Source organism: Podarcis gaigeae, assembly GCF_964106915.1.
Source record: "Podarcis gaigeae genome assembly, chromosome: 3".
In the NCBI taxonomy this organism is placed as follows: Eukaryota; Metazoa; Chordata; class Lepidosauria; order Squamata; family Lacertidae; genus Podarcis; species Podarcis gaigeae.
This window is the reverse complement of record NC_139680.1, coordinates 52,001,468-52,010,027: the sequence shown is the minus strand read 5'-3', so window position 1 is coordinate 52,010,027 and position 8,560 is coordinate 52,001,468. Positions and strand designations below refer to the sequence as shown.

The 8,560-nt window shown below is 42.2% G+C and overlaps 1 long non-coding RNA gene across 1 annotated transcript; it reads left to right on the top strand.

Moving 5' to 3' along the window:
* The first annotated feature begins 990 nt into the window (after positions 1-990).
* LOC310841051 lies at positions 991-8,358 on the top strand. Its single transcript, XR_014562300.1, has 4 exons — positions 991-1,081; positions 4,526-4,695; positions 5,889-6,005; positions 8,126-8,358. It is a non-coding gene; the product is annotated as an uncharacterized lncRNA (long non-coding RNA).
* Positions 8,359-8,560: the final 202 nt, after the last annotated feature.

Genomic DNA, 8,560 nt, shown 5'->3' with positions numbered 1-8,560 from the left:
AAGGCATGTGGCCAGCATGACTAAGCCGCTTCTGGTGAAACCAGAGCAGCACACGGAAACACCATTTACCTTCCTGCTGGAGTGGTACCTATTTATCTACTTGCACTTTGACGTGCTTTCAAACTGCTAGGTTTGCAGAAGCTGGGACGGAGCAACGGGAGTTCACCCCGTTGCAGGGATTCGAACCACCGACCTTCTGATCAGCAAGCCCAAGAGGCTCAGTGGTTTAGACCACAGCACCACCTGTCAAATATAGTATGCCACAAAGTATCAGTTGCTGAGAATCCCATGTGAGGAAGATGGCTGTTGCACTCTGGTTTTGTTTGTGGGCTTCCCACAGGCATCTTGTTGGCCACTGTGAGAACAGGATGCTGCAGTAGATGGGCCTTTGGTCTGATCTAGCATGCTTTTCTTATGCATCAGTGATATTTGGCTTTTTTATTGCCTGATACAGTTAATTCATATCAAAACCAGCTGTTATATTTCTCTTTTCTGCTGCAAAGACTCTTAAAGGCTGCTGTCTGTAGCTGGTTTCCTATTTTTATTTCTATTGTTTTATACATGTATGTTATATATTTTTATTTTTATTTTAGAAATTGATTTCCTCCCATTCCCCCCATTCTCACAGCCTATTTATAATGCATGGAGCGACAGAACAACACATAAATAACTTTGCTTAAGGAGTGCTTATAGAGGTCAGCCTTTGATTCGAATTTGTTACTTCTTGTTTCCCCATTTCAAAAAAATGTTTATTCCTGTAAATTTCATGATTATGAAATATTCCTGAAATAAAATTGTATACTATATCATATATTGTTAAGCAAATGTCGGATTATAGCATACTGAGAGTATCCATAGTTCTCTTCTTCTTTTGTGGAAGGCTATCAGTTTTGATGGGAAATGTGGATTGTTTGCATTCTTGCCTCCCTAAGCCATTTGTAACATGTATTTTTGTTCTTGTTTACCAATTTTCATCCATTTCCTCCCATACCCTGTGGAACATTCTGCTCCTTCACCCACTAAACACATAGAAGCCCAAGAAGCTACCTATCGTTAATAAATTCTTCATTTCAATACATCAGTAAGCCCTTTTTTATGCCTTAATACAAGAGAGACTGCTCTGGTGGAAACTCTTTACTGCAATGTATTTTCTTGTTAATGGCTTCAAAGTAATATGAACCGCAGCATGGGCTTAATTCCTGAATGCAGTGCTAAAATAGCCTGGCAGTATTTTAGAGTAAACTTGCTGCATTTAACCAATGGGTCTCTAAGGACTGTAGGGAGTAAAATGTAATATGCTTCTGAAAGGTATAAATCAAGGTCCCTAGTTATATGCTTTCAAATGTGTATTTGACATTGTGTGGGTCAACTGATGCTTAACAGGCAATTTGTAGCTCTGTTAGAAGCTGTGTACATAGTTCCACTTTTCGTCTTCTCAATATTTTGTATTCATAATGAAACTTAGGGTCCCCCCCCCCCCCGGGCCCGGTAAAAAAATGGGACTTTAACCTGAAGTGATCCCAACGTCAGCTTAAGGACATGCAAATCCCTCACAAGGTGAAATAGGTTTCTTTTCACCTCCAGCATTTATACTTCAAATTAAAAACCCACGTAGCCTAGAAAAGATTGCAGTGTCTCCCAATTCAGACGTATTTATGGAAGAGAAGGTATTGTGAGTGACTATTAAGTTAGTGGTAAAAATTGTTTGCAGTGATGTCTGATGGGGGAACATTTTTGAGTAATGTTGCTACTCTGGTTTAGATTGGGGCCAGGATGACACCATGCAGGGCCAGTGCAAGGATAGACAACTCTTTGGCAGGTAGAGTGCCCTCTGCTCCTGGTCTCTTTGGATCTAGAAAGACAAGCATGTCCAGACTTGCCCACCCTCCCTATGGGATCCACCAGTTGTCCATTAGGCTGAGTGTGTGCTATTCTCACATTCAGCACAAGGGGAACACCTTTTCCGCACCTTCTGCATGCTGTTAAAGCAGGCAGGGTTGGAATATTTATTGATGTGGTTATTTGGTTGCATGAAACATTACTTGGGTCACAACATGGGTAGGCAAAGTAAGGCCCAGAGGCCAAACCCAGCCCAATCGCCTTCTAAATCTGGCCCACAGACAGTCCAGGAATCAGCGTGTTTTTACATGAGTAGAATGTGTCCTTTTATTTAAAATGCATCTCTGGGTTATTTGTGGGGCATAGGAATTCGTTCATTATTTTTTTTCAAAATATAGTCTGGCCCCCCACAAGGTCTGAGGGACAGTGGAGCGGCCCATGGCTGAAAAAGGTTGCTGACTCCTGGGTCACAACTTTGGACAAGATACTTCCACCTGTGCAGCCTGTTACATCCTTTATTGACCTTTGTCCATCCTGTCTGGTTCATGCAAACTAAGGAGGGTTCACTGGGGCGAACCACAGTATGGGGAACACATCGTTGCATGATGAAGCGATACTTGGACGTTGAGATGTGGCCACACCTGGAAAGAAACAACCTGAACCAGAGATTTATGCCAACTACCATGCAGTCACCAGTACACCTTTTGGGGGGTTAGGGTCATTGGCTCAAATGCAGGTCCTCTTGGATCAAACTTGACTCATCCCAGTCTGAGTTCAGGCCCAGTTTTGAGATACAGTGAGCATATCTGACAACTGGATTCCCATTAGATTGATAAAGAATAAAATGGGGAAATCATACCAGTAGAAAACCAGTAGAAAATATACATGGAAATTCAGTCAGTAAGAATAGAGAGGAAAGGTAACAGCTCCATCACAAAAAAGGGATCTGGTTTGGGTTTCAGTCATGCTTTGTGGCATGCTCAGGGCAGAAATAAAACAAAATGATGAGGTCTTCTGATGAAGAACATTGTGTAACTTGTTTTTACAGTTTATGTCAGACTTGCTAAGACCAGGCAGCGTGCTGACACAGAAGACAAAAACAGTAGTGAAAACAGAAAAAAAAAATCTGCACACAGAATGCAGGTCTCATTGTCTGATGCAAAGCTGCCCCTCAGTCATTGTGAACTGTTAAGCCTAGTCGCTTGTTTACGTGCTCTGTATTGTGTTCGTATTGGTGTATTATTATTTTTTTAATATGGCAGGCTCACATAGAATTGATTTAAGCCTGCAGTCTGTGGCACAAGAGAGATGTTGCCTGAGTCCTCAGCTTGAAAGCTTCATGCAGTATCAAATTTGGGCCTAGGTGGATGCAAACCCTCCAGGTGTCCCTATTTCCAGGGACAGTCCCAGATTTACAGAAGCCATCTCAGTTTCTGATTTGATCCCATAATGTTCTGCTTTTCCTTAGGACATCCCTATTTTCATTGGAGAAATGCTGGAGGTTATAGATTTATGCGACCCCCAAGCTAGGGAGAAAAGATACAACCTTTAGAAGGCACCTGAAGGCAGCCCTGTATAGAGTTTTTTTAAATGTTTAATTTTTTTAATGCTTTTTATGTACGGTATGTTGGAAGCTGCCCAGTGTGACTGGGCAAACCAGTCAGATTGGTGGAGTATAAATGTTGTTGTTGTTGTTTTTGTTAAATAGAATGTCCCCATTTTCCTCAGAGAGATGTCGGAGTGTACATGGATTTTGCAGTACTTTGCTCAATCAGGGATCTTCTGAAGATGTTTGTGCATTTGGCAAAAGAACAGAGTAGCTGTCTCTTTCCATGAAGGAAGACAATGGTTCTGGCACACTGTCACAACCTATCTTTAGTTGGGGTTTTGTATTGTTTAAAAAGCTATCTTTAGTTGTTTTTAATTGCATGGCTGTAAACCATATTGAGGCATGTGTGAGTGGTGATTCAAACAGTAGCAAAATAATACTAAGACTATCAATAATAATGAATTAGGATGCTATAAAGCTGGCATGGGAACCTCAGGCCTAAGGACCAGATGCAGCCCTCGTGTTCTCCTTATCCAGCCCTGGGGGAGATCTTACTTGGGTAAAATTATCTGCATATAGGAACCCCTTTCGCACCATTGTTGAATGCACAGAGGTTTCGGAAAGTGGAACAGGACAGCAAGCACAAACCTGTTCCCCAATTATTCAATCAATGCTTGGAAGCCATATCTGAAATGGCCTCAGAATGAAGCAAATATTTGATTTTGGCCCCACTTCATGCATTGTCTGTGTTTTCTACCCAGCCATTTGTATGAAATAGTGTCCTTATGGCTCAGCTGATGCATATGAGCACTGACAGGTGTCCACGTGCTTTGGGTTTCCCACAACCTTGTCTATAGTCCCAATGGCTTTCCATCCGAGCTAGGGGTGTTCTCTATGTGTTCCTGACTACAATTCCCATCAGCCCTAGCTTGAATGGCTAATGGTAAGGGTTGATGGGAGTTGTAGTTCAGCAACATCCAAAGGGCACTATGTTGGGTAGCTATGATCTATGCAATGAGCAGGAGCCAAGCACTTTGAACAAGTGTTCAGTCTGCACTGCAACAGGTGCCTTCAAGACATTTTTCTTAATACAATTAACCAGAACATTGATTATATTTTCTCTCCTAATTTTATTAGCATTGCCTTCTGCTCTCTACCCTCTGAAGAGGAATTCTACTATTTATTGACAAATTCAGCTGATGCAATATCTAACATACTAATAATCCTAAAAATGTTTTCCTGGAAATTGGGCTCCCCTGAGTCCAATATAACTTACATCTTGGAGTGCAGTTATAGGGTGTAAAGAGGTAAGACAAATGCAGTCGAAAGCTGTGGGAAGCCAAGTAAGCATTTCAAATGCCTGCTAAGTTATCCTTTGAGGTCTTGCTTCCAAATAGAGAAAAGATGGGCACTCTGGCTCTCCTGGGGAAGCTGTTAAAGGCCTGTAGGATGTGATTTATTTGCACAGGTCTGATGAATAGCGTGAAATCAAACGACTTCAGTGAGGAAATGATAAACTATCTGGAGAATAATGCAGCTTGAAACCTAAACATATGTTTATAGTTGCTGTTCTGGGCTGATAGCCAAGAGGGCATTTTGCTTAGCAAGCTGGGTTAATATAAGTCATACTTTCCCAAAAGCAACGCATACAAAACAAAAAGGGCCCCGCATTTAATATAGGGAGTAGACATATATTAGTTTCTCTTAGTTGTGGGAAAGACCAGGTACCAAAGGGTAAATAGCCATACCATTATGACTTCAGTTCTTAATGCAAAGAAATAAATCAAGTCAGTCTATAATAAATAAATTGCTCAAAGGTAACAATTTATTAACACACTAATGTATGTAAAACAATTTGATTGCCTGAAATATACTGTATAAATTATTATTATTTATATTGTAATTCACTAAAAGGCAGTCTTTGCCAAAGTGGTGCCCCTCAGAATTTTTGGACCACAACTCTCATCAGCCCCAGCCATAAGGGGATTTTGGGTGCTGGTGACCAAGTTGCTGGTTCTGGCCATGAATGGCTGAGTTAAACTAGAAAAGGTTTGGGGTTTTTTAAAGTTGCTCGCTGACACATGCCTTTACATCTTTCACTTATGGGAATATGGACACTTCAGTTTGTGATTTCTGCATGGAGGCTTGTGAAAAAGGAGAAAGCCCCAGTAAAACGACAGAAAGGAAGTGAAAGTTTCCGAGTAACTACTTAATGTATACAAACAAACAGCATGTTCGGCTATATGCATAAATGATTACAACTCCTGTGAAAGAATGAATGTGTATCTGCTAAAGCGTGATACAGAAAGTTCTGCCAGTATATTGAAATAAAAATGTAGCTGAGATAACGGCTGCCAAAACCCGAGGATTTGTCCATCTTTAACAGTCATGTCCCTGGAATGCTGGTGTCTTGTGCTCTGTGGTCTGGTCAATATACTCCAACCCACGTTTTCCATATATTGTTACAAGTTACACAATCCTGCTATAAATCATTTCTCAGGTCCAGCTGAACGCAGGCCATGAGGGAAGCCAATCACAGACATGCTCTTGCTGCGTCTGGGCCAGCATCCATGGTAGGCGTATTTAAACACAGGAGCACCTGGGGTGCTTAAGACAGGTAAGAGCTTGCATCGTGTCCTGCGTTACAATTAAATCAGCAGCGTTTTCACTGTCTTGGGGAGGATACATTCTGAGTGTTCTCCATTTTTCAAACACAACAATGAATGCGAAAGAACTGTGCACGCTTGCATCTGTAGCTACAGGGAATTGCAGCTGCCATGCCCCGATCTGTGAGCGTGCACAGAAGAAAACATGCCACATTTCAGGATCTTGGGTCTTGGCTGGTGCCCACAAGGAGGCATTCTGTGTTATTCTACAAAGCATGGCACCCTCAGACTCCTGCTTTCTAAGGAAACGTCCAAATGTAGGTTTCCTGGAATGCTTGGCATAGAGGGCCTGGAACTAGTTTAGTGTGTTGCGCTATGCGGGACGCAAGGAACATGGGTCAGTGAAATTGAAGTAGCTGTAGGAGAATGTTTGGTTATTTCAGAGAAGAAGCCCGGCCAACATTGTTGCTTAACTGAGGAACAGCTTTATTGTAAAAAGGAGTCTAGAACAGCAGCATGAGTCACAGTCTATAGTTGAAATAGCAGTGTAACAGTGAGCTCTGCATCACAAGGGTGATATTTTCCATAGGCCTTAGGAAGGGTTTGTGTGTCGAGGTCCCCAAGCCACCCCCCAATAACTCACACATCACACATCAATTTTGGTTTGGGTTTTTGGCACGATTTTGGCCACAACTTTATTTAAATACATGTGAGTGAGTGGTTGCTTAGGCATTGGTTCAGACTATCTGTCCTTGCGCAGGGGACAGAACTGACATCCGGATCCCAGCGAAAGCCCATGCGGGAAACAAATTTTGGGGAGAAAATGAAGCTGGGCCTCAGTCCCTCACTTCTCCCCTCATGTTCCTGGTGGCTTGCACGGCCCAAGTCCAATGCCAGGGACAAGGACAAAAAGAATGGCAAGCCCCTGGATTCCTTTAACGGAATTCCCTTTCCGCACACCATTGGAGGGGTAGGCACTTACCCCTCCACCAACCAATTTGAACCAATGCCTAACCGCCAACCTTACAAGTTGTGACGATTTGCTATGCAGTAGGCAAAACCAAATGGCACCAGCCAATCAGCCAGATGGACAAATTCCTACCAGGCCCCTGCCTCAAAGCAGATGACCCCATGACAGGCATAGCAAGGTCAAGTGAACAACCCCCTCCCCCCAATACAGGGAGGGTGGGAAGCCAAGAGAACGCTCAAAGTTGGGCATCCAGTATTTAAAACCTCTGACCGCTCCTTCAAAATCGGCAACAAGCAGTTCTCCCCAGCGACCCAATTAACCAATTCACTACCTGGGTCCCTCCATAAATCCACCCAGCAACAATGAGGTGGCTTGTATCCTCCACCGCAACACGTGCTCTGCTAGGGAGAACACGTTTTTCCATACAATATAAGGAGTTTTAGGAACATGGCTATTGAAAATGGCCCCATGCTTTGTAGGATAATCCTAAATACTACACTGTCACTACAGGCCAAGGGGTGTGGGATGTCACATGGAAGCAGCCCACACCAGCTGTGCTCTCCTCACACTAGATCTGTAGAGTTGGGATTTACATTATAGAAGGCTGAATGTATTGATACGAGTGTGTGCTGCCTTATTTTAGAGGAGTGTGTTAATAAAGCACTATAAAGACAATTTTAATTTGCCTTTTTTTAGCGGGGGGAGGGGGGTTAAATAAGCATTTTTCTTGGTATCTTTAGCTGTTTGAAAGAAACCAAAGTGGGTTTTTCATTGAGGCAATGGTATGACAGGGTCTGGAAAATTGCCTTTGTTGGGAAACTAGCAAAAATGGAAAATTGGCAAGAGGTGAAATTGTGGAAGAGTGATATTTATCTCTATGTATTAATCCAAGGTTAAGAGATATCTAGCCTCCAGTTTCTCAAAGATCCTTGTGAAGAGTTTCCCTCTCATAGATGGAGCTTATTGTTACTTGATGGAATGTTTTAATCATTTGAGCTTGTCTATGCAGATTGCTGTTTTCCCAAGGCTTTGTACTTCCTGTTCTTAAAAAAAAAAAATCATTGGTGGTTGCAATTTTCACAAAATGTTATAAATATAGATACAGAAATGTGTTAAAGTCTCTTCAGCTAACTTTGAAACTTTTGCCAATTTTCCCTACAGACGCTTGCTTGCATTCTCTGAAAATCTCTTCCGAAGGACTGGGAGACCGATTGAAACCGGCGAGGTGAAGCTGCTGGAGGAGGAGAAAGTCAGCAAAAACAGCCTCCTCCCTTTTGCACTACTTAAAACTCCTTCATGGGATCAAAAACATTCTGTGGGTAGATGGAGCCTTTCTGTTCATGAAAGTTTATATCTGAATCCAACTCAACAAATAAAGTCAGGCTCAAATCTTATTGTAAATGCAATAACTTTTTAGACAGAAGTTTTACTTTTCCTGGAAGTAAGCTACATTGAAAAATTCCTAAACAGACAGACATAGAAAGCTGCTGTAAGAATGTACAGTGGTACCTCGGGTTACAGACTCTGCTAACCCAGAAAGTAGTACCTCGGGTTAAGAACCTTGCTTCAGGATGAGAACAAAAATCGTGCTCCGGC